This window comes from Parasteatoda tepidariorum, chromosome 2 (genome assembly GCF_043381705.1).
Source record: "Parasteatoda tepidariorum isolate YZ-2023 chromosome 2, CAS_Ptep_4.0, whole genome shotgun sequence".
NCBI classification, from domain to species: domain Eukaryota; kingdom Metazoa; phylum Arthropoda; class Arachnida; order Araneae; family Theridiidae; genus Parasteatoda; species Parasteatoda tepidariorum.
In genome coordinates this window covers 85,273,592-85,288,037 of record NC_092205.1, presented here as the reverse complement: position 1 = coordinate 85,288,037, position 14,446 = coordinate 85,273,592, and positions in this window count along the sequence as shown.

Sequence of the window (14,446 nt, the reverse complement as noted above, 5' to 3'; positions counted from 1 at the left end):
TTACCTATTTTTTTTATTTATTTACCTATTTTTTCATTTATTTACCTATTTTTTTTATTTATTTACCTATTTTTTTTATTTATTTTGTGTATTTATTTACTTTTATTTATTCATAATATTGTTATTTATTTTTATAAATTATATTTTTATTTAATCATTTAAATAATTTAATTTTATTTTTCTTCATTTTTTAAAAAATTTAAAAAATTTCGGATGGAATTATAGTATAAAGCATTGGCACTTCTATAAAATTTATTTTAAGATTATATATTATTAGTGCATCATCTGTAAAATTTATTTTACAGAAAACTCCATACTGTAATTTTTATAGTAATATTTATTTAATTAAAATAATGCAGCGTTTTTATGGTAATTATTGCTGCAAAAACTATCAGATTTTTTGTTCCGTAACATGTTCCGTTAAAAATGAATTTTACGTTAATATGTACCGGCACCGTAACTAGATCCAGAATTTTTCACAATGTTACTTAGTGTTATTTGTATTTTAAATACTTGACTTTTTTTCAAAAAAAAAAAACATATGTTGCCTAAGCAGAATAAATAACATGACAGTTCGCCTTAACTAAAATGAGATACATTTATTCATAACAAATTTTAATGATTATTTTTTTACTGCGAAATAAAAATTGCTATTTTGATAATTTTTATTTTAACTTGTGGGGAAAATTTCGATTTGAAACAAAAAATATATAAATATAATTAATAAATAAATGAATAAGTAAATAAATAAAATTAATAAATAAAATAAATTAATAAAACAAATTAATAAACAAAATAAAAATGAAGGATAACTTATTTTCCTTACTTAAATGACCAATACAACTTAAAGAACTTTCATGAAGACATCACCGACAATTCTTAATGGTTTTTTAGGGCACTTAATAATAAAATTCAATTATATTAAAAGAAGCTTTGACACATGACCTAAGATTTATGGCTTAAATAAATCATTCTTAATATTAATAGTCTTTTCTAAAGTGTTTTACGAAATGGTGTCTATCTCTCTTGAACAGAATGAATCTTCGTCATTTTGGGACGGTGCTGATGCATGAAATTTCCTTGATGAAACTAAGAATATAGTCTTACCTTAAAGTTATTGATGAATGATTTGACAAATGGCGTAATATTTTAACAATGGAAAAATCTGTTTAACAATGTTAAATGAATTAATCTTATCTCTTCTTTAAAAGGAATGTTTCGAAACTTTGCTTAATAACTTACAACATGAGTTCAAGGCACTAAATATTTAGCTGTTTGTGTCAAATAATAATTAAAGTTTTTTTCCCAATATCTGATTCATTCACTGTAAAAAATATCCGGTAAAATGTACAGTTTTAAGACGACTGCAGGGTTGGTTGTGAAAAATCGTTGCATTTAAGCCTTGACGGTTTTTTATTGCACAATATCAAGTTTTTTCCCTAAAAATATACGAAGAAAATCCGTAATGAGACTCGTTTTTAATCATAAAACAAGTTTTTTTTAAACAAAAATTTATTTCTTGTTTCCAACAGACTTTTACCATATGGTAACAAGTTACGAAGTAAAACTGTGCTCGAGAGCATTTAAGCTAGTTCTTTTATACTGCGCATGCGCAGAAAAAATTTAAAAAAGTTTCTTCCACAATTTTACAGGGAATCGTATTGTGCAACTAATGATCGAAGTTTTATTTGAATATCTTAAAAATTTAAAAAGTTTCAAGAAATTTTCTAAGTAGTTTTTGTGTTTTTTTTTTATTTAAAAAGAAAAGAGCTCAAAACGATTAGGGGTTATCTACAAATTTTATCTTGTACTATTAAACGAGGTCTATTATCATTGTGGGGGATCATCTCCCAAAAAAGTATCTTTTCTTTTGCATGTTTTTTTCGCTATATCATCAAAGTTTAGTTTCCGGATTATTATTATGAGGTATTTATTATTATTTTTTTTCCTTTAATACAAAATAAAATTTGTGAAAAACCCTGATCATTTTGAGTTTTTATTTAAAAAGTAAAAAAAAAACTACTTAGGCGCTTAAAACCATAAACTAATTGCTAAAAAAGTAAGAGCAAGTTAAGAAAATATTCGTAAAATGTTTGGAGAGAAGGTAAAATTATATTATGGGACGCAAAACTGAATGATAAAAACTATTCATTATATTTCAGCTGACACTTTCAATTTACTTGTGATTTGGTTGAAAAGCAAAGAAAACCAGTTTTGTCAACAAAATGGCTTTAAGCGATTAAATATACGGAGTAATTTCGTAAAAATGATGGGTATTTTTTGCATTTTTCTTTAGTTTTAATTGTTTTTTTTTCAAATGATTCAGGCATTATTTAAAAAAATCTTGATGTTGTATAGTGAATATTAATTAAATTCTTTGTTTTAGTGGTTAATTAAATTTTCACTTACGTCATTCTGCAGCAATATTATCGATATAATTAATTTATTTTCATTTTATTCCTTACGCATCCCTTCTCACTTTATACTCCACTCATGATCTACTTATTCTACCCTAAGCTTATTCTACAAAGTATATTTATTATACACTTTATCTCTCTAAGCTAGTTTCAAATTATATCGCACACTCTAAATTCTACTTTTAATCTAGCAGTGATATTTTTCATTTATTGAATTCAATTTCTATTCTATTTGCCTTTTTCAATTAAAATTAAATTTTATTTTTCTGAACTGTTGAATCATTAAATGTTGAACTGCAAGTTTTGCATTTTTCCGTGATGAAATAATTTCAAATTATAAAATCCTCAACTTGGTTACACTGAAGGTAAAGTTCTGCCACTTGGAAAAGTTTGCAAATCAACAATACATTTAAATTGAAGATTCATGGGAAAGGGTATAAAAATCTACTATTTCTTAATTTTCATAAATTAAAATAGATGTCATTCTCTCAAACGTGTATTTAAATGATAAGGAAACTCTTAATTTTTCACCATTATAACACAAAAAATAATATCTATTAGTTCATTTATCAATTTATATTGCATAAAAATCCTACTTTGCATTTAAAAATATTGCTAATTTTATCAACTATAGAGTTAATTCAGCATATTGCACTATTTTCAATAGGCTGAATAAAAAATCTAGAGTTATTTTTTTACTTTCAGTTATTATCGTAGTAAATTAAAATTAACTTTCATGTGCATTGTAAAACGGATGTACGGTGCTTTAAAATAATTTCTTGATTAATAATTTATTTTCTGGAAATAACTATTTTAAGGAAGATAACACAGCTTAATTTTGTTTTATTCAAGGATCTATTTTTAACACGTTGAATGCCATGGGGGTCACCGGTGACCGACGAAGCCAAGATTGTTAGAAACACATAATTCGGGTAAATTTTCAATAATTTAAATTTTTTATATTATTATTGTTACTAAAATGGTTTGAAGTAATTAATGCAATACATATTGAGAAAATCATTTTGGACAGACGGGCAAGTCACGTAAAATTAGCGTGGCATTCAATGTGTTAAAGGAAATATTTGTCTGCGTCTTAAATAGTCCTTTAACATCAACGAGCTTGGTTGGTTGGTTCTAATGCCACTTGCTACACGGGCAAGCATGCTTGGTGAAACCGAGCAAATTTAAGGCAGAGTGTGCGATTCTTGCTTTTCAGTGGCGCCATCTATGGCCAAAAATTCGACTTCTGCCGCATCATACGTCACACCTGTTTATAAGGCGGACCCATTCATACATTCACGGATCGTAATTTTGACCTGAATCAGAGAATGATCGATCTCCAATCCAGTACCCCCAGAGGTATTGATTTGTTATGGGAACATGGAGAACAGAATTTTAACGTGTATCAGTCACCAACTACTCGGGGAGTCTTCGGCCGGCGGGGTTCGAACCCACGAACTCTCGGACATGGGCCCAGCACCCTACAGACCAGGCTACCCCGGCCTTTAACGAGCTTAAAATATTTAACACTTTAAATTCCTTTTTCCATTTTATTTTAATTTTTAGCTGTCCTAAATTTTTTATTAAAAGTAGGTTTGACTCATTATTAAGTTCTTTCATAATTTGTAAGTAATTATAAAATAAATAAAACTAACTGATTTTAATTAAAATGTAATGTTATATTTCTTTTTTTTCTAATTTATGTATGTTTTATATGTTACATTTGATCCTTTTAGATTTTATGAAATCTGATTGGATCTTTATTTTTGTTTCTTCACGAATGATGCTTACAAAACAAATAACAAGTGACCTAAATATGAACGGCAGTTCTCAATATGGACAGCTTTTGTAAATATTTATTATTTTAAATATAGATAGCAGTGAATATCTTTAAAGCGATGTAAATAAGGTGACAGAGTGCCAAGAGACTTTTAGCTTTGTCATGCAGTACGAAAAGAAAAGGAAGTGATTTTTCAAAGCAAGGGGGTGATAATACTTCTAACAAAAACTTGTTTTCATAAACTTAGCCCCTAAGATTTATCGTTTTATTTAATGAGATCCTGCTTATTATTAATACCTATGGATTTACCATATCTTACACCCTTACTCCTCTGCGTCACAAACTGTCACACAAAACCTTATCCTACCCCCTTGTCACATGTCATGCTATATAATAGTAGTAAATAACTGCAGTTCAGAAGCAAAACTTTTGTTATAGATAATATTTGAAACTTTATTTTTAAACTACGATTTAATGGTACTTTGAATGTAGTTGCAATTCGATGTGCCTTTACTTTGATGAAAAAAATATTAAACAAATAACACCTTTAATTTGCTTATTTTAAATATTTTGAATCAAAATGCGGAATGTCACACTTTTCTTATTACTCTCCTTCTTTGTCATAAACTACCATACTTTCATGAACCAACTTCCCCCCCCCCCACCAAATGTGACATCATTTATGGTTGGCCGCCATTGAAAGAAGTGGTATTTAGTTTTTGACTTTTTAAATAGCTTTGTTGTGAATTTTAAATTAATATCCGTGACTGATTGAAAAATAAAAATTGCCATCGTGACAATCATGATCATTATAAGAAACCAGCTGTCGAATCGAACAAACGCGAAAAACAAGACAGTTGCTCAACTACCCTGTAAGTTATTCAGCTCAAAAAGGCCCTAGCGTCGTGTACCGTTACAAAAGAGTTAGGGATAACACGTTTTTGGAAAGAGGAATAAAAATAACGCAGGAATCGGAAATTGCATCAAGCTCAAGCAAGAACTCAGAAGCTGTAACACTTTCCGGAAAATAACTAACTTGTACTAAGACACTTTTCGAAAAGTAACTAACAAGGGAACGGCAACTGCATCATAAAACAACTTACAGGGAAAGCAACACATTCAGATTCAGCAGAGCATCATATCTACGAAGATTTAGCGCATGCGTAAAAGAAGTAAAAAGACTCAAGAGCTAACCAGTTGTTGATTGGGTGCATCCTCCCACCAATTACCACTTTATTTTACATATATCATAATGTGCTAGAAGATATAATCGAAATGGATGAATAAATGGATTTTCACATTAATATCTTAAGAGTACAGTACTGTCAAAATAATGCTTAACAATTGCTAAGAAACAACCAATTTATGCAAAGTAACGTTTTTGACAGCCAACTAACAGCAGTAAAACCAAGTGTAGAGGGCATGGTAGAGCAGTACCCGTTATCCGTATAAAATGCAGAGCACACAAACTCTACATTCATTTGAAAATTCTTACTGTTTGGCATTTGACCAAAATAGCACCATTGGTTGTTAAAGTTATTTCTGGGAAATTTATCGTGGCGTTGTAATGATTAAGTTCAAACTGTTAGCAAGAAATCATTTGAGTTCTTACTAATCGTGGACGAGCAGTTAGACGACGGGAAGTAGATCAAAATGTCACCAATGTGACTCCAGTAACGGGGTGTCAAAAATTATCATTTCGAGATTAAGAAAGAACACTGAAGGAGAAAATGTTATGTCATAGTATGCCGGTGGTCGTCGAAAGAACATCACACCTCAAGAGTAACTGTATGCATACCCAGTAGCTAAAAAGAACACAAATGTCGCTCTTAGGCAGATAGCTGCCAGACTTTACAACCACTACCAATTTATAGATTTCTCACCATCTCACCTAACCATTTCACTGCAACAAAATCAAGTTCGTTTGCGGACACGGAAACCAGTTCGATGCCTCCCGAGCCATCGTCGAGAAAGATTACTTTGGCGTATGGAACTTATTGGTTACGATAACCAGCAGTGGTCCAGAGTGATGTTCTCCGACGAATCGATAACAAGTGATTCTGTCCTGTAAGTGTGGAGAGATAGAGAGAGAAATGCGTTGTGCCCAACTATAGGTTCATGAACGTGATCTGTATTTAACAGAGGTGCCGGTATGAGCAGGTATCATGCACAATGACTGAACACCGCTTCACATTTTTTAGCGCGAGAGCATTACGTGGCAGTGGTATTGCAAATGGATTATGCTGGATATTGTTGCATTTTTCGGATTGATGATATCTGAATTATTTTGTGTAATAACAAATGCACATTGCTCTTACTAAAATTTACTCAGTTTCATTTAATCAATCGGTGTCTATTGCTAATTATCCCCAAAAAACGTATAAGCAATCCTTTGCAATGGTCAAGCAGTGTAGATAGATTAAAAATGCAACAACACACCAACCATAAATAAAATGAGGAAATATTCCTTTGCAGTAAACGAGGAGAGGGTTAGACGTAAATCCGTTACAAGACCCTCTTCTGTTGTGCCCCAAACTGTTGCTTTTTTTATTCTCTGAACACATACTAACCCTTTGGGATCTGGGTAACTTTACGTCAGTGGAAGATAGCTTACTTCCTTGATGTATATTCTTTGATACCTGGCGTGTTCGGGTGCAAGATGGGTATTCTTTAGAAAAAAGAAAAATATATATTTATGTCTGGCTTCCTTGTGACCACCCTGAATAAAGTTTTGCTTTGATTCATGGTTTTGTTGATATAATTTTAAGGGATGCCCTTTTAGGTGAAAGGATTTCAAATATGAGCGTAGGCTCCCAATATAGACATTCTCCATTATCATAACTATCTGATGCTTTAAATAAATTTTTTGTTTTTTTTTGTCTATTACTTCTTGCATGAACCATTCTTTTAAAATTTTAAACAGCTGAAACAAGAATTAGAATAATTAAAATGCGAGATGTTCCTATATTTGGTCAATATTTTTCATTTTCTGTTATCTGAAATATCACTATAAATTAAGCAATAATCAATTAACAAAATCTTTCTTTCAGTGACAAAACTATGAGCGTTTTATGAAACTATGAGCGTTTTATGAAACTATGAGCGTTTTATGAAACTATGAGTGTTTTATGAAACTATGAGTGTTTTATGAACTATGCGCGTTATTTTTATTAATGATGTTACTATTTTCTGGCTCCTTTTTTCTGTAATTTTTTTCTTTCTTCTGAGCAAATTAGGGGCATTGTTTTTAGGTTTATCTCAGTTTAGTTGTGTCTCGCAGTCAGTAGCGTAATGTGGTGATTTGATTTTTATTTTTGAGTAAGCTTTTGTGAGTATTATTCTTATGTATTTGTCTTGATTTTTTACTTCCGTATTTTCCTTATGTATTTTATATTTTGTAATGTATTCTTTTCCTGTATTTTGGCAAAACCTTTGGGTTACAGGGAGAGCAATTTAGACATTTGTCGTGCTCTCTCGATCGAAAAGGTTTTGCTCTTATGGCTCCTGGAGCTGGTACCTCCTGAAGACGTCAGGTTCGGTCGTCATATTTATTCATTTTTCATTGTTTCTTTTGCTTCGCGCTTTATGAATTTATGCGTGTGCGTGCATGCTTTTTCTTCTTAGTTAAAATTGAATAAATATTTGTTATGAGTACTCAAACATGGTACATGTCATTTGGCCAACAACAAAAGAGTTCCAAACGTAACAACTACTTTAAGGGGGAGGAGGAAACCCCAAATCTATCCTATAATCTCAAAGCTTTGTGTACTAATACTTATTTGTAATTTTCACAGCAATAGGAATTTCAATTATAACTTTCTATTTTTTTATTTTTCATTTAATGTTATTTTTTCTAAAAATATAGGCATTTTTCAATATTTTCCTGAAGATCATCTTAAAAATAGTTTTTGCAGGTTAATTGAGAGAAATTTTGATAAATAAATTTCGACGATAAAATATTTTCCGTATCCATGCCTCCATTTCTACCTTGTCATCTTTTGCTAGTATATTAATTTATTGGAAAATTTATAACATATGATGGCAATACACTGATGTTTTTTCAAATGTTGTGACATTTGGAATATAATTAAAGTTGTTTTCCTGATATCTGTTTTCAAAAGTAAATTTTTATACGCTTAAGAATTTCTTTGCTTGATTTTTTTTTATATTATGCGATTTGCCATGAGTTTTGAATCTTTGCCAAAAAGTAATATTGACTTATAAAAGCAATAATAGTATATTTACTTAAAAATATTCTTTTCAGTTTATAGTGCTTTGGAAAATATAGAGAGCTTAAGTAATAGATTTTATATTTCATTTCCCTTTTGAAACCGAAAGTGCTGTTCAATATCATATAGATCACATGATATTTTTAAGCATCTATAAATTAAACTTTATATAGACAATGTTGATTAGTGATTTAAATTAACATTTTATTTATGTTACTAACTTATATTTGGTTGAATATGAGTTTCCAGCTCTTTTTCTCGTTAAGTAACTACAACAAACATTTGTATAGTTATAACTTTTAATAAATAAACTGTAAAAGTAAAGTAACCGAGTAAAAAAATTAGTTTAAAATTTGTATTTGTATATATTGGTCATACACGCTGAAGCATTAAAACTTTTAAAAATAAAATTAATTTTGAACATGTTTTCAAATGTCATTTGTAATAAAATTGAAATTTATATTATTTTTAAACAATTAAATTAATATTACAGTGATGTTAACTTAATAACGTTCAGATATAAAGTTTTGCTACTCACAAAGAGAATAGAAGCAATTTAATTTAAGCGTGTGTCCGATCGATGTATGTTGTTCTTTTTTTAAAGAAGAAAAAACAAATATATATTTTAAATAAGCAGGAAGTTTGTTTCCGCTATCCAATATCTCTTATTACCAAATTAAATCACTTATCTTTACTTCTAATACCGTGCTTTGTTGCAACATATAACAAAGAGAGCACTGCTCATATGGCACAAAAACACATTAATATTAACATGTGTTTGATCGATGTTTGTTGGTTTTTCTTAAATAGAGAAAAAATAAAAACATGTTTAAGTTGGATGTTTATTTTCAATAAACAACATCTTTTAATATCGAGTTAAAAATGCATATTTATCATAGCTGCTAACGCCGCGTATTTATTGTAACATTGACATAGATAGCATTGCATAGATAGCATAGTACGTATAGCATAGAAACATATTAATTTCAACATGCGTTTGATCGATGTTTGTTGGGTTTTTTCTTAAATAGAGAAAAAATAAAAACACACTTTAAATAAGTTGGCAGTTTAATTTCAATAACCAATATCTTTTATTATCTCGTTGAAAATGCTTATTTATCATAGCTGCTAAAGCTATGAATTTAATTTAACATTGGCAGGGATAGCATTGCTCAGATAACTTAGCACAGAAAAACATAAATTTTAACATGTGATTGACCGATGTTTGTCTGTTTTTTTCTTAAATAGACTAAAAATAAAGACATATCTTAAATTAGTTGGCATTTTGTTTTCGATAAACAATATATTTTATTATCGAGTCAAAAATGCCTATTTAATATAGCTGCTAAAGCCGTGTATTTGTAGTACCAGATGACAGAGTTAAAAACACTTATTTATTGCATTTGTTGCATTCATTTTTTAAACTTGTCTCCTAAATGTCTCAAAAAATAAAAGTCTCTACAAAAGCGGGTGCTACTTAATTGGGTTATAAAAAAGTAATAGCATAAAATTAATTAGAAAGTTTCTGCAATAAAAGTAAGTCTAACAATTGTATGGACAGCAATTTTGCATATCACAGGAGATGCTGCAAGCGATTTGTGGACGAAAAAAAGCCCAGATAACCATAAAAAGGATAAAGGATATTCAAGCACTTCAGCTGCAGCTCACCCAAAACAATAAAATAAATCATCAAGTAACCCTCCTGATATTTTTCTTCTTAGCTGTGTTATTTGTTTGGAAAATAAATTTTTGAAAGATAGATATTTTTCAAAAACAATAATCTGAAAATATATCAAACTTTCCCTGCATGTCAAGCATTTACGAACGATTCTGAAGAGTGGAAGACTACGACTCAATTTTTTTTAACCGAATTGACTGAAAATATAGCATTCTTCAGTTTTTGTTTCGTGGTAAATATTTTAATACTTTTACAGTTTGTGATTTCTACTTTTACCAAAAACTTTTTAAGGATTGTCAAATGCAATTCTTATGCATTTAGGTGATATCATTTGACATTCTCTTCTCAAAGAAAAGTTGAAAAAGGTAAAAAATTCTGAGAAAAGAGTAGCGTTGTTCATCATATACTCTTGCCTCTACTTCTTTATTTTTTTCAATGGGATACCTGCAAATGACGTAGTGTGGGCATCTCTATTTTGATTGGCTGTTAAAACGTAACTTTTATTTACGTTATCTACTGTTCTTTTCCTTCTATTTCGAGTCAGCCAAGCCTGTCAAGTAGAATTCTTTAAGTGACACATTCACTATTGTTTTCCTAAGATTAAAATCCTTACACATTATATTTCTTTCTTAATACAAAGAAATCCACGTAAAATATAAACAAACTAATTATGCATCAAAGTTGCCAGGTACACAAAAAAATATATCACTGTTACAATAAGATACCCAAACAAATAATAAATCTTAGTTAAGTGAAAAGCGTAGAAGAGAAAGAATTATATTTCAACGTATTTGATGTGCGGTTTGGTATTGTATTTAATTAACTTCACGTTCGTTAACATTCTAACTAATGTTGAGAAACTTAGCTCAACTTTAACACACCATTTTTGCTTATAAACAATCAGCTGGAGATGACGTCATAGATCACATGTGTGGATATCTGTAGTCTTCTTCTTAAGTGCAAGTAAAAATTACTCAATTACGCAGTTTTACTTTGTCAACTTCCATTTTAATCCTTTGAATTTATCTCTCTATGCAAGCTGTAAGCTAATTCTTTCCTCTTGAAATCTTCCGGTCTTATGCTTTGAATGCTTCTAGAATTTTCGAGATGTTGAAAGAGAAAAATGTCCGTTAAGAAAATTTTTGAGTATTTTCTTTCTGTAACTTCCTTAAGATTGTCTGTAAATAGAAGGGTTATTTTTTTAAGGGAGATGGAGGGATATATAATTATAAAAATTGATTATAACTCATATGTACAGTGAAACTATAACGAATATATATATGATGATACTTGATGATATATATTTTTTTCAATGTTGCTTGTGAAATTTTAAAAGGTTACAACTTCCAGGCAGCATGCATGTTGTGATTATGTAAAAGAAAATAAAGAAGATTTTTAATAAAAAACATCAATATCACTTTGTGAAATATTTATTAAAATTTTCTATATTCTGTGATGCCACCACTCTCTAAAAATATTTAACTGAAACCAACATGTTTATCACCATATAGCATTCACTTGTCCTCACCATTGTATGTGTTGCATATTGTCGAATATTTTACTTATTCCAAATTTTCTGAGTGAATTATATAATTTTCAATAATCTTCATGACATGGATTAAAATTTTAACTATTTCACAATTTCTGTGTTTATCTTTGGTAAATTAATTCTGGCGAAAATTATAAAATCAGATCAATTGTTCAAAGATAAAATAAAAAGAAAAGAAAAAAAAAGTTTGCCATCTGAGAAATTTGAGAAGAATTTTTAAGGGAAAAAATATGGGTGCCAAATTTATGGTCAGCTTTCTTTATTTCTATTTTGAATTTCTTAATTCTGACTTATTAGCTATTTTAGGGCAAGCAAAAAGTAATTTGCCGATGATGCTTAATTAGTTGCGGAAATAGTTATTTAATATACAAAGGTAAGTATGAAAAAGGTATTTAATTTACAAATATAAAATGATTTTCATAGACCTTGAACCAGAATAGTACCCATGAAAATTCACATTTTTAGCATTTTTATTTGAAATTTTTTTTTTCCAATTGTTTCGGCATAATACGTTTATATACATATTTTTTTAATAAACTTCGTAGAAATTTTAAAATAAATAACAAATTTATGAAAAAAAATTTATAACTCTCAATAAAACGGTTCTTTACATTCAGAGAAATTAGGTATAAGTGTGAAAAAAAAATTATGAGTTTAAAAAAAATATTACTTATTTCACTTAAATTTAATTAATAAAAATAAAGTAATAGCTGTATTTATCATCGGATTAATAATTTAGAACATAATATAAGAAAAAAAGATTATATCGTGACAGTATTCTTTATTTATTCCATTTTTTTCATTTACACAGGTGAATCAAATATAAATTAGACTTCTTTAATAGCAGCAGACGATTTTTATTTTTGTTGCCATGGTTACAATAGAACGTCATCTTGAGTCTAAATAATTATTTGACAGTGTTCAGTTCTTAGTAAGTTCTTTTTTTTTTAATTTTTTTTTTAAAGTAACTTGAATCATGAGTGAGTGTAATGTTCCTAATGCAGTTATACAAGGCATAAAAATTAATTTTTTAACAAGAGACAATGTCAAACCAAATGAAATTTTTTCGTGGATTACAGACACAGTACGGCAATGATAATCTGTTGAGGACTCAATTATACAAACGATCACTGCACCTTTGAAACAAAGTGTTCGAGTATGGAATAGCGTAGGAAAAAATGAATATGCTCCATTCATAGCAAAATCTCGGTTATTTACTGGAAAAGTATTCACAGGAAAATTGATTTCCTTCATGAACGACGAACGATTAATGCAAAGTATTACTGTGAACTTTCAGAGAAAGTAAAATCAGTCTATTGGTCCAAGAGGCGTGGCTTTCCGATTCGTAAAGTTCTCTTGCACCAGGACAATGCTACACCTCATAAAGCCACAGTAACACAACAAAAGTTGCAGGCATTACACTGTTGAACAACCTCCGTATAGCCCGGACATTGCACTTTCGTATGACCATTTATTTGGAACACTGCAATCTTGAGGAGTGAGAGGTTTTCATCTAGTGGAGAGGTAGAGGCACAATTGGCTAACAACACGGTCTACTATTTTCTATAACACAGAAATTAAAAAAAATGTAGAAGTTCACGGAAATTATGTACAAAAATAAAAGTTTTGTATTTTTGGTAAGTAATATTTTAATATTTTGTTATTAACGATGCCTCATTTGTATTTGGTTCACCCTCGTATATGTATATTTTCATATATTTTTAATTTTCTTATAGCGCCACTTATTATAGATAATTGTTTTGAAGCGCCATTTCGTTATGATTGTAAGAATGATTGCAAATCAACTGAATGATATAATTCTAAATTCATTTGCCATTTTAATTTTTTTTAAAAAATATTAAATCTTTAATGCGGGAACAATTTTCATTAATGTATTGTATTTAGATTTTTATTAATATATCGAAAAGCTTTCAAAAACTTAAAGAAACAGCCGAAAACGCAATGAAGTTAACACATACATTAAAATTCGAGGCATTTAGGAAATCGCGTTAAGTTTTTCTAAACATTATACAAAATGTGTATTTGGAGTCTAATCTAATTTTTTTAAGTAAAATTTTGCAATGTGAAACTCGGAGTCGTGATGGCTCAGGGGATAGAGCATTCGCCTTCCAATGAGGTGAACTGGGTTCGAATCCCACAGATGGCGGATCTACACGAATCCGCATCCGGCTTGCACCGACCACAGTGCTGACGTGAAATATCCTCAGTGGTAAACGGATCATGGGTAAGAGTCTCTTTGCCGCCAGGGTAACCGTGGGAGGGTTTCGTGGTTTTCTTCTCCCTGTAACGCAAATGCTGGTTAGTTCCCATCAAAAAGTCCTCCAAAAAAGGAAAATTTCTCCCAATACTTGATCCAGGAGTTCCCTTGTCTTCTTTGATTGGGTCGAAAATTACAAGGCTACGGAGTTGAACATTAGTAGTTAATTGTATTGGTAGTTGAACATTAGAACATTCGAAAACCCAAAAACTGGGTCAGCTGTTCAACGACTGTTATAATATATAAAATGTGAAACTCGAATAGTGTTGTAGTTGGCGGAAACCTTTGGAATAGAACTCTGCTAACGAAATAAAAGTTGCAAGCAATTGTTATGGAATATTCATTGTTTGTGTAAAACAAGTTTGTTTAAAATGGGCTACGATTATATTATTTGCCAAGATATTTGAAGAATTAAATGACCTAAATCAAACTTTGCAGCGAATAAGATAGTCTTGCTCAAAGGTTTAAATGTTATTTTTTATCAAACGTTTTAAATTATCCCAAAGTAACTAAAA